Source organism: Tachyglossus aculeatus, chromosome 3 (assembly GCF_015852505.1).
Source record: "Tachyglossus aculeatus isolate mTacAcu1 chromosome 3, mTacAcu1.pri, whole genome shotgun sequence".
Taxonomy (NCBI): Eukaryota; Metazoa; Chordata; class Mammalia; order Monotremata; family Tachyglossidae; genus Tachyglossus; species Tachyglossus aculeatus.
The window spans coordinates 21,857,418-21,879,755 of NC_052068.1; the positions used below are offsets into that span (position 1 = coordinate 21,857,418).

At 44.7% G+C, this 22,338-nt stretch overlaps 1 protein-coding gene and 1 non-coding gene across 3 annotated transcripts in view; both read right to left on the bottom strand.

Moving 5' to 3' along the window:
- The window catches only part of CRTAC1 (cartilage acidic protein 1), a 188,312-nt gene that overhangs the window by 120,113 nt on the left and 45,861 nt on the right, over positions 1 to 22,338 (bottom strand). The gene's annotated exons all lie outside the window — the stretch shown is intronic.
- LOC119925967 lies at positions 6,239 to 6,376 on the bottom strand. Its single transcript, XR_005449887.1, has one exon. It is a non-coding gene; the product is annotated as a small nucleolar RNA SNORA7 (small nucleolar RNA).

Consider the following 22,338-nt stretch of genomic DNA (forward strand, 5'->3'; position numbering starts at 1 on the left):
TTGATATGAAAACTGCCCTCAAGGAGTTTACAGATTTCCTGTGTGGAGGTTCTTGGTCCTGAAGTCTCAGGGCCAAAATTCATCCAGAATTCCTGATGAGGCTACTCCCTCATCTGTTTACTTATTTGTCATTTGTTTATTCACTTTTTAAAATGGTATTTGTTAAGGGTTTACTATGTGCCAGGTACTGTCTCTCTTTATTATTGTATTGTATCGCCTCCTCCTACCTCACCTCCCTTCTCTCCTTCTCCAGCCCAGCCCGCACCCTCCGCTCCTCTGCCGCTAATCTCCTCATCGTTCCTCGTTCTCGCCTGTCCCGCCGTCGACCCCCGGCCCACGTCCTCCCCCTGGCCTGGAATGCCCTCCCTCCACACATCCGCCAAGCTAGCTCTCTTCCTCCCTTTAAAGCCCTACTGAGAGCTCACCTCCTCCAGGAGGCCTTCCAGACTGAGCCCCCTCCTTCCCATTCCCCTTTCCCCCTCCCCATCCCCCCCTCCTTCCCATTCCCCTTTCCCCCTCCCCATCCCCCCCGCCTTACCTCCTTCCCCTCCCCACAGCACCTGTAGATATGTTTGTACATATTTATTACTCTATTTTACTTGTACATATTTATTCTATTTATTTTATTTTGTTAATATGTTTTGTTTTGTTGTCTGTCTCCCGTTTCTAGACTGTGAACCCACTCTTGGGTAGCGACCGTCTCTATGTGTTGCCAACTTGTACTTGCCAAGTGCTTAGTACAGTGCTCTGCACACAGTAAGCGCTCAATAAATATGATTAAATGAATGAATGAATTGTACATTCCCAAGTGCTTAGTACAGTGTTCTGCACACAATAAGTGCTCAGAAAATATGATTGAATGAATAAATGAATGAAAGTGCTGGGGCAGATACAAGGTAATCAAGCTGGACATTGTCCCAGTCCCACATGGGGCTCACAGTCTTAATCCCCATTTTACAGATAAGGTAACTGAGGAACAGAGAAGTAAAGTAATAATAACAATAATAATGCTAGTATTTGTTAAGCGCTTACTATGTGCCAAGCACAGGTCTAAGCACTGGAGTTGGGTAGGGACCGTCTCTATATATTGCCAACTTGTGCTTCCCAAGCGCTTAGTACAGTGCTCTCCACACAGTAAGCACTCAATAAATACGATTGAATGAATGAATGAATACAGGGTAATCAGGTTGTCCCACGTAGGGTTCACAGTCTCAATCCCCATTTTACAGATGAGGTAACTGAGGTGCCGAGAAGTGAAGTGACTTGCCCAAAGTCACCAGCTGACAAGTGGAGGAGGCAAGATTAGAACCCATGACCTTTGACTCCTAAGCCTGGGCTCTTTCCACTAAGCCACGCCGCTTCTCAAATCATGCTGCTTTTCAAACCACAATGCTTCTCAAAGTGTCTTGCCCAAGGTCACACGGCAGACAAGTGGCAGAGCAAGGATTAATACCCTGGTCCTCTGACTCCCAGGAAAGTGCTCTTTCCACTAGGTCACACTGCTTCTCAAATCGCTTGTGAATCTTAATCTCTTTTCCTTACTTTTTTAGAGTTTATTTAGAGTTAATGCTTCCTGCCTTCCCTTTGGATTGCAAACCTTCTGAGGGCAGGGATCATATCCTTTACCTCATTTGTATGATCTCCAAACACCTGGTATAGTGCTCTGCTCTCAGAAGGCACTCAATAATGCTGTTGAAACAATAATCAGGAACTTGAATGAAGGCAGCAGATAAAAGATGGCCATCTGGCAGTTGCAGGAGACAGAAGTGAGATTTAGCAGCTGTACCTGTGACAAAGCAGTTTACTCTGCTCATTCCAGATGGGGAAGATGCCAGAAAAGGTGCCCCAAATACAATCTGTTTCATCTTTTCCTGACTGGATAACCATGATCAGTGGGATTACCTCTTGCAATTAAAATCTCTATTCTACTACAAACATGGGGATTTGGAGCAATAGGGATGAGGTTGTCATATGATCCACTGTCAACCGAAGAGGCCACTATTGGAGAATCCTCTAAACCCCACTAAAATTCCTGGAAAATGTGGAAATGTAATGGAACCCAAGGCTAGCAAGTCTTTCCCAGAAAACACTGTGTGGTACTTGAATTTGCATTCTAGTTTATGTTTCTGGGATTTCAGTAGTCCCAGGAAGTCGGGAACCCCAGCAACTCTTGAAGCATCTAAACCATCTTTTTGTGTCATTTCAATGATCTTCGGATCAAGAGTAGGAAGTTGGGCTCAGGACTTTGTAGTCTGGATAATTTTCTTCCAGAGCAGTGAGAGGGGTACGCTGGGAATTGGAGCAGGCTTATGAATTAGGCCTAGGTTGGCCAAAGAAGCCCAAAATTCCTGAACAGGGGCCTCTCCCTCCCTTCATTCCTTCCTCGCAATGAAAAATGATCAGGAAGGGCAGAATAAAAGCTTCTATTCTTTACTTTCTTGAAGGTTTGTTCACCCTTGTAAGACAATGCTAGAACAAATGCTTCAAAACCTTTTCCTCGTTTATGTCTCAAAGACCCCTGTAATCTGACCCCAACTTCACCGTACTTACCCAGACCTAGCTAGAAGAGATTTTTCTTTATTTAATATTACAAAAGTCAACTATTTTAAACAAGGTCATAATAAGATACCAATATTAAAAATGCTTTTACGATAACCGCACTGTTCTCTCTTCTCTCCCTCCCTCCAAAATGCCATTGTTGTTTCTCTGATTTCAGGTCCACTTTTATCCTTTCTTCTGAAAACCCTCTCAGTTTGACTCCCAACCACCACTTGGAAAAGAGAAACTAAGCTCTGGGGTAGTGCTTCCTATGTTCCAGACACTGTACTAAGTACTGGTGTAGATACAAGATAATAATAATAATAATAATAATAATAATAATAATATAGCATTTATTAAGCACTTACTATGTGCAAAGCACTGATCTAAGCCCTGGGGAGGTTACAAGGTGATCAGATTGTCCCATGGGGGGCTCACAGTCTTAATCCCCATTTTACAGATGAGATAACTGAGGCACAGAGAAGTTAAGTGACTTGCCCAAAGTCACACAGCTGACAATTGGTGGAGCTGGGATTGGAACCCATGACCTCTGACTCCAAAGCCCGTGCTCTTTCCACTGAGCCACACTGGTTGGATGCAACCCTTCTCCCACATGGGGCTCACAATCTTAATTCCCATTTTACAGATGAGGTAATTGAGGCATAGAGAAGTTAAGTGACTTGTCCAAGTTCATACAGACAAGCAGCAGAGCCAGGATTAAAATTTAAGGCCCCCAACTCCCAGGCCCAGGCTTTTCCACTAGGCCACACTGCTTCTCTTGACCAAACACACTATAACTCTTTGCATTCAGTAGATGTTCAGTACTCATGAATGCAACCTAACCTTCTGTTCCATCAGAAAAACAAATCCATGACATCCTTGATCCAAGCATTGTTTCTTCATATCTTTGTTCCCCGTGAGATCCCTAGAACACCCACTCAACCTGAGCAGTGCCGGAAAGTGATGTCTCTCGGGCCAACCCCTGATTTATTTTCTTGATTACATCCCTTGGAATGATTCCTGAAAGGCAGTTACAGGAGAAGCTGTGTGAACAAATATCACATTTGAAGAGCCTCAATTAAAAATGGTAAATTTTAATCAACAACAATGAGACGGTCAGCGGCCCTCTTTAGTTCACCTGCTGCAGCACCTATGAAGAGGCACCTGATTAGTTTGCCAAAGAACATCAAAGCTAATTTGACTAGAATAATAAGGATGAGTTGCTTGACTACAAGCACAAAGCTTTCAGCATTCTGTGGCTGGAATGGATGACTCTCTTCCCAGCCCCAAGTTCTCTTGTTTGGAGACTTGAAATGGCCTAGTGGAAAGAGCACAGGCCTGGGACTCAGAGGACTTGGGTTTTAATCCCGGCTCTGCTAGTTGTTTGCTTTATGTCCTTGGGTAAGTCATTTCACTTATCTGTGCCTCAGAATTCTCAACTGTAAAATGGAGATTAAATATCTATTCTTCCTCCTACTTAGACTGTGAGCATCATGTGGACAAGGACTGTGTCCAACTTGATTAACTTGTATCTACCACAGTGCTTATCACAGTGCTTAGTAAGCATCTAGCAATAGTAATAATAATAATAATAACAACAACAAGGAAGAAATAATGGATATCTTGATTTTGATCATCTTATAAAATGGACATAATTCCATGGTAGAAATCACATACAGAGCTTTACTTTCCATTACAGAAAGATCTTTGTGAGAGTCAATCAATCAATTATATTTAGAGTGCTTACTATGTGCAGACCACTGTACAGAAAAGCTCTGGGCCTGTTACTCCCCCCCTCAAAAATCTCCAGTGGTGGCCTGTCAACCTACGAATCAAGCAAAAACTCCTCACTCTCGGCTTCAAGGCTGTTCATCACCTCGCCCACTCCTACCTCACCTCCCTTCTCTCCTTCTCCAGCCCAGCCCGCACCCACCACTCCTCTGCCGGTAACCTCCTCACTGGGCCTCGTTCTCACCTGTCCTGCCGTCGACCCCCGGCCCACGTCATCATCATCATCATCAATCGTATTTATTGAGCGCTTACTATGTGCAGAGCACTGTACTAAGCGCTTGGGAAGTACAAATTGGCAACATATAGAGACAGTCCCTACCCAACAGTGGGCTCACAGTCTAAAAGGGGGAGACAGAGAACAAAACCAAACATACTAACAAAATAAAATAAATAGAATAGATAAGTACAAATAAAATAAATAAATAAATAAATAGAGTAATAAATACGTACAAACATATATACATATATACAGGTGCTGTGGGGAAGGGAAGGAGGTAAGATAGGGGGATGGAGAGGGGGACGAGGGGGAGAGGAAGGAAGGGGCTCAGTCTGGGAAGCGTCCTTCCCCTGGCCTGGAATGCCCTCCCTCTGCCCATCCGCCAAACTAGCTCTCTTCCTCCCTTCAAAGCCCTACTAAGAGCTCACCTCCTCCAGGAGGCCTTCTTAGACTGAGCCCCCTTTTTCCTCGCCTCCTCCCCATCAACCCCGGCCCTAATTCCTTCCCCTCCCCACTGTATATATTTGTACATATTTATTACTCTATTTTACTTGTACATATTTACTACTCTATTTTATTAATGATGTGCACATAGCTATAATTCTATTTATTCTGATGGTTTTGACACCTGTGTACATGTTTTGTTTTGTTGTTTGTCTCCCCCTTCTAGACTGTGAGCCCATTGTTGGGTAGGGACCGTCTCTATCTGTTGCCGATTTGTACTTCCCAATCACTTAGTACAGTGCTCTGCACACAGTAAGCGCTCAATAAATATGATTGAATGAATGAATGAATGAATACTTAGCGCTTGGGAGAGTGCAATGCAACAGAATTAGTAGACATGTTTCCTGCCCAAAACAAGCTTACAGTCTAGAAGGGGAGACATACATTAAAATTAAATTTATTATAATTTATAATATATAAGACTTTAAGCTCATTGCAGGCAGGGAATGTGTTTGTTATATTGTACTCTCCCAAGCACTTAGTACAGTGCTCTGTGCAAAGTAAAGGCTCACTAAATGCAATTGACTGATTTCATGTGTATATATAAATAGATATTATAATATATAAATCCTCCTACACAATCTTATTCTACTTGCCAAAGTTACTGCTGGAATCTCAATGACAGTTTAGTTCATCAAGAAGCAAAATAGACACAGTTTTCGCCCTTTGACAGTTACGGAAGTATGTCAAGGGTAGCCTCTCTCTGCGGCCTTCTCTGACCTCGTGAATCAGTCAACTGAGGGGCACTACTAATATCAGGCATCTCAGCGGGTTTCACAATGACGTGCATGCGGTGATCCTTAATAACCAATCCATCTCTGACCCCTTCAAGGCTGAGAGGAATCAAACGATGCTGAACCATCCTACAACACTCTTCTTGGTATTTCTTCCTGGGCTGGTAAACCAAAATCCCAGTGAAGAGTGAAGCTTAACTACTGAATGGGTGGTCCTGTCTTGTCTTATGCTTTCGAGTTGTGTCTGACCCATAGGGACCCCATGGAGGCATCTCTTCCAGAACGCTCCACCTCCATCTGCAGTCGTTCTGGTAGTGTAGCCACAGAGTTTTCTTGTAAAAATATATTAGTAGTTGACAATTGCCTTCCTCCGTTCAGTAAACTTGAGCCTCCACTCTCGACTCTCTTCCATGCCACTGCTATCATGCTATCACCAATGAACAGGTGAGTTTTGATTTGTAGCAGATTGCCTTCCACTCACTAGCCACTGCCCAAGCTAGGAATGGAATGGGTAGGCCTCTGCTTGACTCGCCCTCCTGTAGTTGAAACTGGTAGAGTACTGGAAACTCTCCAGGTGCCATCCTGCGAGGGGGAATGGATGGTAAGTGTTTATATTTAGACAGGTAGGTCCAGTTACAAAGGATCTGAGTGGAAAGAATAGATTGGTTTTCACAGGTAGGTCTAGTTACAAAGGATCTGAGTGGAAAGAATAGTAGTGGTTTTCACAGTTCACAGTTCCTGCTGTGAAGGGAAGCAGCATGGCCTAGTGGCTAGGCCAGGCCTGTGAGTCTGAGGGACCTAATCCTCCCTCCCCAACGTGTTCACTGTGTGACCTTGGGCAAGTCACCTAACTTCTCCGTGCCTCAGCTACCTCATCTGTAAAATGGGGATTAAGATTGTGAGCCCCATGTGGGACAACCTGATTACCTTGTATCTACACCAGTGCTTAGAATATAGAGCTTAACCAATACCATAAAAACCCCCAAAAAAGTGATTAAGCAGGAACAAGTGCAGCTCAAAGTGGAGGACACATGAGAATCTTACATAAAACAGCTATTCATGGCTCAAGTGACAGCAGAATGGTGTCAGTTGGTGGTTTCCAACATCACCTTTTCAGTAGCCAATGTGACCTATACTGCCCGCTTTATCCAGCTATTTTCAGGACTCTGGATGAGTCTGTCTACCATATGCAGGGTGCATCAGGTGACTTTTTGGACAGAAACCATTTGGATAAACAGGCAGCATTGCCTAGTGGTTAGAGCCTGGGCCTGGGGGTCAGAAGGACCTGGGTTCTAATTCTGACTCCTCCATTTGTCTGCAATGTGACCTTGGGCAAGTCACTTAACTTCCCTGTGCCTCAGTTCCCTTTTCTGTAGAATGGGGATTAAGACTGTGAGCCCCATGTGGGACATGGGCTGTGTCCTACCTGATTACCTTGTATCTACTCCAGTGTTTAGGACAGTACCTGACACATAATAAGTGCTTAACAAATACCATTAAAACCCCCCACAAAAAACACTTCAGTCCCAGCTGCTACTCCCCTTAGTCTGACTGTTGCACAACTCCCCAACTACCCTCTAGGATGTAAGCTTGTTGTGGACAGGTAATGTGTCTAACAGATCTGCTACATCATACTCTCCCAAGCACTTAGTACAGTATCCTGCACACAGTAAGCATTCAATAAATACCAGTGATCGACTGATGGGTTGTGCAGATTAGACTGAAGGTGCTTACAAAATGCATACAGGGTGCTGAACAGTCAGGAAATTGAGGTCCTTCAATAACAAATTCTCCTGCCTCTCTTCTTCTGACAAACAAATACACCAGGAAACTCGGCTCTGTTCTTGCGAGGGAGTGGAAAGAAGGGAACAGGAGGGGGGATGGAAGAGAAGGGGAACAAGAGCAAGCCAGAGGCTCGAGGCAATGACAGAAGGGAAATCCAGGGCTAGGAATTACTATGGGGGACCAATTTGGGGCTGGGAATGACAACGGGGCTTGGACTGCCAGCCCAAAGACAGTCGGCTTGGCAGACGTAGAGGAGATAAGGGAAGAAGGACCTCAGGGAGAGGACCTCCGGGAAGAAGGACTGGGATGAGAGCCTAGAAAGAAGGCAGAAAGAAGAGTTCATAAAAACCAGGTTCTTTTCCCTTATCTCAGCTATTTCTGATTACTGGTGAGCCTCTAGAGGAGCCTGATTATTTTTTATTTCTTGGAAGTCATCTTTCACAAAAGACCAACCGACAAAGAAATCCAACATTGATTTAAATATGCAATTGTGGGCTTTGGTTGCCTGAGAAAACAGGTGTTTGAAGATGATGACAATAAATCCAAAGCTATGCTTATTGTCTAAAAGGCTGTTGTAATCCTCACTGTGCAAGATGGGGCTGATACATGGACAACAGTGAAGAAATACCTCAAGCTGCTAGAGTAATATCATCAACGTTCCCTGGAGAAAATACTTAAAATAGTTTGAAGACACAGGCACGGACTCTCCAAAGCATATAGCATCAGCATCCAGGAGTTGGTCACAGGGAAAACAACATCATTAAGATGCCCAAGCATACAGACTTTCAAAACAAGTCTGATTTTTCCGACAGAAAATAAGGGGAATCTAGAGAGGGGAAGACCAAGTGTTTTAAAGCTGTTCTCAAAACCAAGGAATGGGTGAAATAAAGAGAAATAAATATGGGACAGTCAATTAAGGGATTGAAACCTTTGGTTATGATGAGGGATGGAAAAGTGAATTTGACAGAAACAATGAAGCGAAAACACTGTTAACGACCCAGGAAATGTGCAATTAGGTCTTGACAGAGTTGCTGATGTAGATGGCAAGTTCCTTGAGGGCATGGATCAAGCCTACTAATTTTAGTGTACTCTCTCAAGTGTTTAGCACAGTGCTCTGCACAGAGTAAGCACTCAATAAATACTATCTATTAATAATAATGATAACAATAATGATAATAATGGTACTTGTTAAATGCTGACTATGTGCCAAGCACTGTTCTAAGCACTAGAGTAGATACAAGTTAATTAGGTCAGACACAGTCCCTGTCCCACTTGGGGCTTATACTCTCATTCCCATTTTACAGATGAGGTAACTGAGGCACAGAGAAGTTAAGGGATTTACCCAAGATCACACAGAGGGCATGTGGCAGAGCCAGGATTATAACCTCTCCCCCTCACCTCCCCATCACCCCACCCCCCTCCCCGCCCACAGTTCTATTTATTTTTATTATCATCATCATCAATTGTATTTATTGAGCGCTTACTGTGTGCAGAGCACTGTACTAAGCGCTTGGGAAGTACAAGTTGGCAACATATAGAGACAGTCCCTACCCAACAGTGGGCTCACAGTCTAGAAGGGGGAGACAGAGAACAAAACCAAACATAGTTTTACTAATTACGTGTATTTACAATTCTATTTATTTATAATGATGCTACTGATGTCTATTTACTTGTTTTGATGTCTGTCTCCCTCCTTCTAGACTGTGAGCCCATTGTGGGCAGGGATTGTCTCTATTTGTTGCTGAACTGTACTTCCCAAGTGCTTAGTTCAGTGCTCTGCACACAGTAAGCGCTCAATAAATATGATCTAATGTATGAATGAACCCAGGTCTTTCTGTCTCCCAAGCCCACGTTCTATCCACTAGCCACTCTGATTGATTGGCCAACTTCAGCTCCATGGACAACACATTCATAAAATTACCATCTTTGATTGATCAAAGAGAATCAGTCCCTCACCCATTCCAAGCTATTCAAGCTGCAGTTCCCACCATCAACATTATACAAAGATTTACTTATTGAGGGTCCATTTTGTGTAAAGCTGTGGGGAGTTGAAAAAGACTGTGATCAGTCCCTGCTCTCCATTGGTTTAGAATCTAAGGGGGGCGGCAGGGTAAACACAAATACAAAAGCATACTAGATAACAAGTGCAATTGTCAATTAATCAAACAATCAGTGGTATATATTCAGTATTTACTGTGTGAAGACCACTGTTCTAAGCACTTGGAAAAATAAAATGGAGTTGATAGGCATGTTCCCTGCCTGCTCTCAAGGAGTTTATAACCTAGTGAGAGGAGGTAGGGAGGTAAAACAGTGCATGAAAAACAGAACAATACAAGTAAACTTTTTTTTTTTAATGGTATTTGTTCAGCGCTTACTATGTTCCAGGCACTGAACGAAGCACTGGAGGAGATAAAAGCTAGTTAGGTTAGACAAAGTCCAGGTCCCACATGGGGCTCACAGTCTTAATCCCCATTTTGCAGATGAGGTCACTGAGGCACAGAAAATTTAAGAGACTTTTCCAAGGTCACACAGAGCAGACAAGTGGGGGAGCCGAGATGAGAACCTAGGTCCTCTGATTCCCAGATCTGTGCTCTTTCCATTAGGCCATGTTGCTTCTCAATATATTATATTAGAAAACTATATCCAATTTATAAATTTGTATTTATATTTGTGCTGTTGTGTAGACTTTTCTAACCAGAGATAGATGTGGTCGTGCCATATTTCCCCCGGTGCTCCCCATACCTAATGCTTCTTTTTGGTCTAATTTGATTGCTGATTTGATCTGCTTTTTCCTCTGTCCTGATTCTGGTTAATAACAATTGTTCTATTTGTTAAGTGCTTACTATGTGCCAGGCTCTGTACTAAGCGCTGGGGTGGATACAAGCCAATTGGGTTGAATACAGTATCTGTCTCACATGGGGCTCACCGTCTCCATTTTATAGATGAGGTAACTGAGGCACAGAAGTCAAGTTACTTACCCAACATCACACAGCAGACAAGTGGCAGAGCCAGGATTAGAACCCATGACCTTCTGACTCCCAAGCCCATCCTCTATCCACCACCCCATGCTGTTTCTCATAGTTAAACAGCGGTGCTGTCTTGTCCTCAGGTTTTCCAGTTGGTGGGTTCTCTGAAGTCATTGATTGATTGATTTATTCATTCAATCGTATTTATTGAGTGCTTACTGTGTGCAGAGCACTGTACTAAGCGCTTGGGAAGTACAAGCTGAGATGGTCCCTACCCAACAGTGGGCTCAGATTCATTGATTGATTCATTCATTCATTCAATTGCATTTACTGAGCCCTTACTGTGTGCGGAGCACTGTACTAAGCATTTAGGAAAGTTCAGTACAGCAATAAAAATAGACAATCCCTGCCCACAACAAGGTCACAGCCTAGAAGGGGGGAGACAGACATCAACACAAGTAAACAGACATCACTATAAATAAATAAAATTACACACATATAAATAAATGCTTCGGGGCAGGGAGAGGGGGGAAGAGCATACTTCCCATATTGATTCCGAAGAGAACCCCACAGTTTGGTGGAAATAGCCATTGTTCAGTACTGATACATGGAAGATGTTTGGAATCTTGTACTTCAGCTCTGCCTGGAGGCCCCAAAATCGAGGATGGGATTGGGGTTTTGCTATGGTCTTGATGGCCCAGGAAAAGTTCCCCTGTTATGTAGGTGAGCCTGTACCATCAGCTCTTTTAATAATAATAATAATAATAATAATAATAATAATAATAATAATAATAATAATAATAATAATAATAAATAATAATAATGTTGGCATTTGTTAAGCGCTTTCTATGTGCAAAGCACTGATCACTAAGCTCAAAGTGATCAGGTTGTCCCACGTGGGGCTCACAGTCTTAATCCCCATTTTACAGATGAGGTAACTGAGGCTCAGAGAAGTTAAGTGACTTGCCCACGGTCACACAGCAGACATGTGGAGGAGCCGGGATTCAAACCCATGACCTCTGACTCCAAAGCCCGTGCTCTTTCCACTGAGCCACGCTGCTTCTTATGCTTCTCACTGGTTTCCCTACCTCTAATAGGTTCACCTGGGTGAGGATCTGGGTTTCTGTTTACTGTGTGTGTACTTCCCAAGTGCTTAGTACAGTGCTTTGCACACAGTAAGCGCTCAATAAATACGATTGAATGAATGAATGAATGAGGCACCAGGGCTGACGTTCTGGTCCTTTTTTCTTCTGGAGGTGGGTTTTTGAGCACAGGAAAAAGGAACGAGAATGAGTGTGTTCTGCAACATGCTTCTGCTGCAGAAAAAGAAACCAGCTAACAGCACTGAGAAGCAACGTGGCTCAGTGGAAAGAGCCCGGGTTTGGGAGTCATAGGTTGTGGGTTCTAATCCTGGCTCCTCCACATGTCTGCTGTGTGACCTTGGGCAAGTCACTTAACTTCTCTGGGCCTCAGTTCCCTCATCTGTCAAATGGGGATTAAGACTGTGAGCCCCACAAGGGACAACCTGATCACCTTGTATCCCCCCAGCGCTTAGAACAGTGCTTCGCATGTAGTAAGCGCTTAACAAATGCCATTATTAATTAATTAATTAACACTATGCTGGTGTAATACATTCAAGAAACAAGACATAACATCAACTTTACTACTAGACTGTGTATTTTCTTCTCAGCAATTAGTGCTTTAACACAGTAAGAATTTAATAATTACTATTATTGCTACTACATTCAATCAATCGTATTTATTGAGTGCTTACTGTGTGCAGAGCACTGTACTAAGCGCTTGGGAAGTACAAGTTGGCAACACATAGAGACTGTTCCTACCAAACAGTGGGCTCACAGTCTACTACTACTTTCACTACTACTACCTGTTTAATGGCAGGATAATCAGCGAGGGTTATATTATATGTATACATATATATATGTATATGTGTTTGTACATATTTATTACTCTATTTATTTTATTTGTGCATATCTATTCCATTTATTTTATTTTGTTAGTATGTTTGGTTTTGTTCTCTGTCTCCCCCTTTTAGACTGTGAGCCCACTGTTGGAAAGGGACTGTCTCTATATGTTGCCAACTTGTACTTCCCAAGCGCTTAGTACAGTGCTCTGCACACAGTAAGCACTCAATAAATATGATTGATTGATTGATTGATTGAGGGTTCTAATCCTGGCTCCGCCGCTTGCCTGCTGTGGGATCTTGGGCAAGTCACTTAACTTCTCTGTGTCCCAGTTTCCTCAACTATAAAAAATGAGGATTCAATACCTATTCTCCCTCCTACTTAGACTGCGAGCCCCATGTGGGACAGGAACTGTGTCCGACCTGATTATCTTGTATTTATCCCAGGGCTTAGAACAGTGCTTGATGCATAATAAGTGCTTACTATTATAATTGTTGTTGTTATGGTTATTGTTACCAAAGAGTCCTTGATGCTTGAAAACAAAAGATATTGTCTAGAATCTTTCCTTGATCGTGCACTTTATTCAAATCTCAATCCATTGTATTTGTTGGGGGTAAGTCTGAACGTCATAGCTCATGCCTTAGCAGTTGAGTCGGGTTCAATGAGGCTGATGGTAAAACAGCAGCCATAAATGCTAGGGCCTTTGAGAGAACATCTCTTGCATCCCTACACACTTTATCCACGAAAATTCAGTAATGCACTTTGCTAGAACGCCTTGCCTTTTGGGGAGGGGGGACATTTGACCTCAGTGCCCAAACCCTGTTCTCTAGTTATGCATTAGTGTCATAATAATAATGATGGCATTTGTTAAGCCCTTACTATGTGCCAAGCACTGTTTGACGCACTGGGTTAGAAACAAGGTAATCAGGTTGTCCCACATGGGGTTCACAGTCTTAATCCCCATTTTACAGATGAGGTAACTGAGGTACGGAGAAGTTAAGTGACTTGTCCAAAGTCACACAGCTGATAAGTAGTGGAGCCGAATTAGAATCCATGACCTCTGACTCCCAAGCCCGTGATCTTTCCCCTAAGCCACGCTGCTTCTCTAGTGTCATCCCCCAGAAACACACACATTGATATACCCAACCTTCCTTCCCCGAATCCTGGTCCAGTAAGGCAGACCATTCTGGATTCCTGGAGTTTTCAAAATTGTTCACACCACACCCCACGTGTCAATATTGAATAATATTTGTGGCATTGGTGAAGTGCTCACTATGTGCCAAGCACTGGGCTAAGCTCTGGGATAGATAAAGGATAATTAGTTTGGACACAATCCCTGTCCCACATGGGTCTCATAGTCTAAGGGGGAGAAAAAAACACTGAATCCCCATTTGACAGATGAGGAAGCTGTTCCTAGAGAAGCTTCTCTGTTCACAGAGAAGCAGCATGGCTCAGTGGTAAGAGCACAGGCTTTGGAGTCAGAGGTCATGGGTTCAAATCCTGGCTCCGCCAATTGTCAGCTGTGTGACTTTGGGCAAGTCACTTAACTTCTCTGGCCCTCAGTTACCACATCTGTAAAATGGGGATTTAGATTGTGAGCCCCACATGGGACAACCTGATCACCTTGTATCCTCCCCAGTGCTTCGAACAGTGTTTTGCACATAGTAAGCGCTTAACAAAAGTCATCATTATTATTATTATAAGTTAAGTGACTTACTTCTAGACTGTGAGCCCACCGTTGGGTAGGGACTGTCTCTATAGGTTGCCAACTTGTACTTCCCAAGCACTTAGTACAGTGCTCTGCACAGAGTAAGCGCTCAATAAATATGTTTGATTGATTGATTGACCAAGGTCACGCCCCCTGACTCCAAAACCTGGGGTTTTTCCACTAGGCAATGCTGCTTCTCAAAATAGTGAACCCACAAGGCCCCAATGGGGTAGACTCCCAAGCTCTTAGTACAGTATCTTGCACACAGTCGGTGCCCAGTAAATAACCATGAAAATGAAGATATAGGGTTCACACGAAAATCAACATGGGAGCCCAGAAAACTCACAGAGTGTGAGCCCCGGGCAGAGCACCAGGCTGTAGAGAAAGGGAGAAAGCAGCAGAGAGGGTCATCTTGAAGACGGCCATGAGAATTTGATGAAATTTTGACCAAAGCTGCTAAACGTGACCGTTCTCGCTAGCGCACACCACTAACTCTACTGCTCCATAGGATGAACATTGTGAAAAGATGTCCTGAACCAGAGCAGGGGAGTGAATTGAATCTCAGATTCTTTCCAGGAGCTGAGGGGGCAATAGCTCTCTGAAGGAGGAGTGGGAACATGGTTTGGCAAAGAGCGGGGTGAAAACTGTTCCATAGAGGAGGAGTGACAATTCCAATGACTTGGAGATGGGAAATTGATTTGGGAGTGAGGGGGAAGCAGGTGGGCTGGGGAAGAACGAATCGCACAAGCTGGGTGCCAAGAGAAGATGATTTTTGGCTGTGGGAGAGATGGCTGGTACCGAGTCAGACTGAAGCTGGGGTTGTCTAGGGACAGAGCTGCTCAGTTTATCAGTTTCCAACTTGCGTGGTGGGGGGTGATTTGCTGTGATTTCATGTCAGTCATGTACCCCAGCTGCCCCTTAGAGAGGGCATATGACTGTGGCCATTGGAGGTCATCAAGATGGTGAGTGGCAGCAGTCCTGGCTAGCCCAGAAGTTGGGCCAATGGCTGTATGTAGTGTGCTTGCCCCCTTTATTCATCCCCTCTCCCAGCCCCACACCACTTTTGTAATGATAATAATAATAATAATAATAATAATAATAATAATGATGATGGCATTTATTAAGCATTTACTATGTGCAAAGCACTGTTCTAATAGCTGGGGAGGTTACAAGGTGATCAGGTTGTCCCACGGTGGGCTCACAGTCTCAATCCCCATTTTACAGATGAAGTAACTGAGGCACAGAGAAGTGAAGTGACTTGGCCAAAGTCACCCAGCTGACAAGTGGTGGAGCTGGGATTGGAACCCATGACCTCTGACTCCAAAGTCTGTGCTCTTTCCACTGAGCCACACTGCTTCTCCAGTAATAATAATAATAATAATAACAATAATAATAATAATAATAATAATAATATTTATAAAGTGCTTACTATGTGCCGAGAACTGTACTAAGCACTAAGCGCTGGGGTGGATACAAGCAAATCAGCTTGGACACAGTCCCTGTCCCACATGGGGCTCACAGGCTCAATCCCCATTTTACAGATGAGGTAACTAAGGCACAGAGAAGGGAAGTTACTTACCCAAGGTCACACAAAAGACATGTGGTGGAGCTGGAATTAGAACCCATGACCTTCTGACTCTAGGGCCCACGCTCTGTCCACTATGCCATGCTGCTTCTCCTGTCATATCTGTAATTTCTTTATTCATATTGATGCCTGCCTCCCCCTCTGGACTGTAGGTTCCTTGTGGGCAGGGAATGTGTCTGTTATATGGTCATTTTGGACTCTTCCAAGTGCTTAGTACAATGCTCTGCCCACAGTAAGTACTCAATAATTACAGTTGACTGACAGCAAACAATTCAATCATATCGATTGAATGCTTACTGTGGGCAGAGCACTATACTAAACACTTGGGAGAGTATAATCTATCAGAGTTGGTAGAAACGTACTCTTCCCACAGTGAATTTACAGTCTAGAGGCAGGAAGTGAAACAAGGTGGGCAAACTCTTGGGTGTGCCCCCGAGGGAGGATGGTGCGCATGCACACACACAAACACATGTGAAAATGCCCCAGCTCCCTTTTCACTCATTCAATCGTATTTATTGAGCACTTACTGTGTGCAGAGCACTGTACTAAGCGCTTGGGAAGTACAAGTTGGAAACATATAGAGACGGTCCCTACCCAACAGTGGGCTCACAGCTCCCTGTGTGCAATCAGAGAACACGGACGATCAGAAGGCTCCGGTAAGCCTCTTCTAATGCCATGCCAGCTGCCGTTGTGTGGGGGGTGCAGGGGGAGGAGAAAGGGGGGCACACAGCTCACTGCCTTCATCTCCATCTCCATCCCCTCCTGGCAGCCCTTCTGAGCCGGCAGACCAGGAAAGGCCTGGAACGATTTGTCTCAATTAATGGGATTTCCACAGTGGCAATGAGGGTGTCCCTTCTATAATAATAATAATAATAATAATGATGATGGCATTTGTTGAGCACTTACTATGTGCAAAGCACTGCTCTAAGCTCCGGGGGGGATACAAGGTGATCAGGTTGTCCCATGTGGGGCTAACAGTCTTAATCCCCATTTTCCAGATGAGGTAACTGAGGCTCAGAGAAGTTAACTGACTTGCCCAAGGTCACACAGCAGACATGTGGTGGAGCTGGGATTCGAACCCATGACCTCTGACTCCAAAGCCCATGCTCTTTCCAGTGAGCCACGCTGCTTCACTGCACTTCTAGCCTGTGAGCCCATTGTTGGGTAGGGACCGTCTATGTTGCCGACTTGTACTTCCCAAGCGCTTAGTACAGTGCTCTGCACACAGTAAGCACTCAATAAATATGATTGAATGAATGAAGAGTGCCGTCAGCACAGCCCAACTATAGAGGAAGCTGGGGCTTAGGGCTAGAGCTCAGGGTGGTCTTGGGACCTGAGGGTCAGAGCAGGATGGACGGGCACATTCTCGGCCACTAAGAAGGTAGGGGCAATGGGATGCTTGGAGGGCCTGTTACCGGGCTCTGATCATTTCTCATCCTATCCTCACCCATCCTATCTCATCCTATCCTATTTCATCTGATCATCTCATCCTGTCCTGACTGGATTATTGCATCAGCCTCCTCTCTGATCTCCCATCCTTCTGTCTCTCCCCACTTCAGTCTATACTTCACACTGCTGCCAGGATCATCTTTGTGCAGAAACGCTCTGGGCATGCTACTCCCCTCCTCAAAAATCTCCATTGGCTACCAGTCAACTTACGCATCAAGCAAAAACTCCTCACTCTTGGCTTCAAGGCTGTCCATCACCACGCCCCCTCCTACCTCACCTCCTTTCTCTCCTTCTCCAGCCCAGGCCGCACCCTCCGCTCCTCTGCTGCTAACCTCCTAACCGGGCCTCATTCTCGCCTGTCCCGCCATCGACCCCCGGCCCATGTCCTCCCCCCGCGCCTGGAATGCCCTCCCTCTGCACATCCACCAAGCTAGCTCTCTTTCTCCCTTCAAAGCCCTACTGAGAGCTTACCTCTTCCAGGAGGTCTTCCCAGACTGATCCCCCTTTGTCCTCACCTCCTCCCCATCCCCCCCCACCCTACCTCCTTCCCCTCCCCACAGCACCTGTATATATGTTTGTACAGATTTTTTACTCTATTTATTCTACTTGTACATATTTACTATTCTATTTATTTTGTTAATGATGTGCATCTAGCTTTATTTCTATTTATTCTGATGACTTTGACACCCATCCAGATGTTTTGTTTTGTTGTCTGTCTCCCCCTTCTAGACTGTGAACCCGTTGTTGGGTAGGGACCGTCTCAATATGTTGCCAACTTGTACTTCCCAAGCACTTAGTACACTGCTCTGCACACAGTAAGCGCTCAATAAATACGATTGAATGAATGAATGAATGAATCTCTGACTCCCTCTGGGCCGGGGGCAAGCTGCTTTGGGCATCACCACAGCCTAGAGAGCCTCCCGATGATTTGACTTCAACACGTTGGTAAATTCTTTGATATCTGTTTCCCGTATTAGAGTGTAAACATTTTATGGGCGAGGAACAGGTCACTTCTGCATCTGTACTATCCAAGCACCTAATATGGTGCACTGCACCAAAGGGGTGCTCAGTAAATGCTAGTAATAGTGGTAATACTATTTATTAAGTGTTTTCTGTGTGGCAAACACTGCACTAAGTGCTACAAAAGGAAACCTGGTTGAGAATTTATGAAAGAATAAAATTGGGCTTAATGTAGGCGGGGAACGTGTTCTATCAAATCCACAGCATTCCCTAGTGGTTAGAGCAAGGGCCTGGGGGTCGGAAGGACACGGCTTCTAATCCCAGCTCCACTACTTGCCTGCTGTGTGACCTTGGGCAAGTCACTCCTCTTCTCTGTGCCTCAGTCACCTCGTCTGTAAAATGGGGTTTAAGACTATGAGCTTACTATTGACTGAAAAACCAACCTGATTCCGTGGCTTAGTGGAAAGAGCCCGGGCTCAGGAGTCAGAGGTCATGGGTTCTAATCCCGACTCCGCCACGTATCGGCTGTGTGACCTTTCTCTGTGCCTCAGTTCCCTCATCTGTAAAATGGGGATTAAGATTGTGAGCCCCATGTGGGACAACCTGATCACCTTGTATCCTCCCCAGCGCTTAGAAAAGTGCTTGGCATGTAGTAAGCGCTTAACAAATGCCATCATTATTATTATTGTATCTACCCCAGAGCTTAGAACAGTGCTTGACACATAGTATATGCTTAATAAATGCAATCATTCATTCATTCATTCAATCGTATTTATTGAGTGCTTACTGTGTGCAAAGCACTGTACTAAGCACTTGGGAAATACAAGTTGGTGACATGTAGAGGTGGTGCCTACCCAACAACGGGCTCAAGGTCTAGAAGGGGGAGACAAGACAACAAAACAAAACTTGTGGACAGGTGTCAAGTCATCAGAACAAACAGAATTAAAGCTAAATGCACATCATTAGCAAAATAAATCGATCATCATCGTCATTGCATCGTACTTTCCCCAATGCTTAGTACAGTGTTCTGTCCACAGTAAGCACTCACTAAATACCAGTGATTGATAAGAAGCAAAAACAGGGATAGTACTACTATTACTACTACTACTGCTATTACTGAAACTGGGTTAAGCAGCAACCCAAAGAATGACTGACTCTCTTGGAAAGGACCCAGAGAATTCTAATCCAGACAGCTATGTGTGTAGGTCATCTGGCCTAACCTGATTTAGGTTTGTCCCAGAGGCTCCGTTCAATCAGCTCTGCCTTGCCCTGAGAGACCAAAGCCCCCGATGAGCCCAGAATGGGCATTAAGAGAAGCAGCGTGGCAGAGGTCATGAGTTCAAATCCCAGCTCTACCAACTGCCAGCTGTGTGACCTTGGACAAGTCACTTAACTTCCCTGTGCCTCAGTTCCCTCATCTGTAAAATGGGGATAAAGGCTGTGAGCCCCCTGTGGGACAACCTGATCACCTTGTAACCTCCCCAGCGCTTAGAACAGTGATTTGCACATAGAAAGCGCTTAATAAATGCTATTATTATTACTAACCCTCTCCTGCAAAGCTGTTTTCCTCCTCCTCCCCTTCCAGCCCCAGATCAGCCCTGAACCCCGGGGCCCACCCAGGATTTTGTACTCTCCCAAATGCTTAGTACAGTGGTCTGCACACAGTAAGTGCTCAATAAATATAACTGATTGATTGACAACCCCAGTCTCCAGGGAGGTGACCAAAGGGACCCCTTTCTACCCCTGTTTCCAGGGCATCACATTATGCCTTGCTCTGGGTCTGTTGTCCCTTTAGTACAATGGGGCTGGGACTTCCCCACACGGCTCCACAATGGTGGAATTCACCACTTAACTCACAGCCCCCCAAAATTCAGTAGGGAATTAGAATTGTGAATGTGAGAAGGAGCAGGAAAAGGAGGCAATCCACAAGGAAGGGTGAGTCCTAGCAGGATCTAGGTGTCCTACATTCCTGTAGCAGGATTTAATAATAATAATAATAATAATAATTGTGGTATTTGTTAAGCACTTCCTGTATGCCAGGCACTGTACAAAGCGCTGGGGTGGGTACAAGCAAGTCGGATTGAACACAGAGCAAGGGCCTGGGAGTAGGAAGGTAACGGGTTCTAATCCTGGCTCTGCCACTTGTCTGCTGTGTGACCTTGGGCAAGTAACTTGATTTCTGTGTGCCTCAGTTACCTCATCTATAAAATGGGGATTGAGACTGTGAGCCCTCTGTGGGCCTTGGACTGTGTCCAACCTGATTTGCCCATATCCACCTCAGTGTTTAGTACAGTGCCTGGCACAAACAAATACCACAGTAGTAATAATTATAATCCCTGTCCCACATTTTGCGTAGGTAGGCAGGCAGGGCTGAAGCACACCAGGAACTGCATGCAAAGGTGTTTTATATGCAGGACTTGTTTGTAGCCAAAGTGAATGCAGCATAATGCCGATGATATGCTGCAGTGTCATTCATTCATTCATTCAATCCTATTTATTGAGCACTTACTGTATGCAGAGCGCTGTACTAAGCACTTGGGAAGTACAAATTGGCCACAGCCCAGGTGACAGTTGCCCAGATAGCCATGTCTGCCTGTTACCATCCACATTAGCTAACCATCTTTCAGGATTCCCAAGCTCAGTGGAAAGAGCATGGGCTTTGGAGTCACAGGTCACAGGTTCAAATCCCGGCTGTCAAATCCCAGCTGTCAAATCCCAGCTGTCAAATCCCGGCTGTCAGCTGTGTGACCTTGGGCAAGTCACTTAACTTCTCTGTGCCTCAGTTACCTCATCTGTAAAATGGGGATTAAGACTGTGAGCCCCCCGTGGGACAACCTGATCTCCTTGTAACCTCCTCAGCACTTAGAACAGTGCTATGCACATTGTAAGCACTTAATAAATGCCATTATTATTATTATTACACCTCTCCTCCTTTCAGAATGCCCTAGAAAATTATTTGTCAGTCAGTCAGTCACTGTACTAAGCACTTGGGAGAGTACAATACAACAGTAAACAGGCATGTTCCCTGCCCACAAGGAGCTTACGGTCTCCTCCCCCTCTCCATCCCCCAGCCTTACCGCCTTCCCTTCCCCACAGCACCTGTATATGTGTATATATGTTTGTACGTATTTATTACTCTATTTATTTATTTATTTAACTTGTACATATCTATTCTATTTATTTTATTTTGTTAATGTGTTTTGTTTCGTTCTCCGTCTCCCCCTTCTAGACTGTGAGCCCACTGTTGGGTAGGGACCATCTCTATATGTTGCCAACTTGTACTTCCCAAGTGCTTAGTACAGTGCTCTGCACACAGTAAGTGCTCAATAAATATGATTGATTGATTGATTGATTAGAGGGGGAGACTAACATTAAGATAAATAAATAAATTGCAGATATGTACCCAAGTGCTGTGGGGCTGGGAGGGGGGATGGATAAAGAGAGGAAGTCAGGGGGACGTGGAAGGAAGTGGGAGAAGAGGAAAGGGGGGCTTAGTCAGGGAAGGCCTCTTGGAGGAGATGGGCCTTCAGTAAGACTTCGAAAAGGGGGAAGTGCTTAGAACAGTGCTTCACATAGTAAGCACTTGACAAATTACCATAAAAAAACTGCCTTGCCACTGATGGCACCACAGCTCATCCACCTGATTCCTAGAGCCGGACTCTCTCCACTGGACAGCAGCAGGGAGGGTGTAGTAGAAGGAGACGTTTAGGAGGGAAAGGTGGAAGTTTCAAGGCAAGAACACTAAAGCAGCAGCAGCAGCATGGCGTAGAGAAGCAGCGTGGCTCAATGGAAAGAGCTCGGGCTTGGGAGTCAGAGGTCATAGGTTCAAATCCCGGCTCCACCAACTGTCAGCTGTGTGACTTTGGGCAAGTCACTTCACTTCTCTGTGCCTCAGTTCCTTCATCTGTAAAATGGGGATGAAGACTGGGACAATCTGATCACCTTGTATCCTCCCCAGGGCTTAGAGCAGTGCTTTGCACATAGTAAGTGCTTAACAAATGCCATCATCATCATCATAGGGGATAGAGCATGGGCCTAGGATTCAGAAGGTCATGGATTCTAATCCAGGCTCTGCTACTGGTCTGCTGTGTAACCTTGGGCAAGTCACTTCACTTCGCTGGGCCTCAAACCTCATTTGTAAAATGGGGATTGATACTGTGAGCCCCACTTGGGACAGGG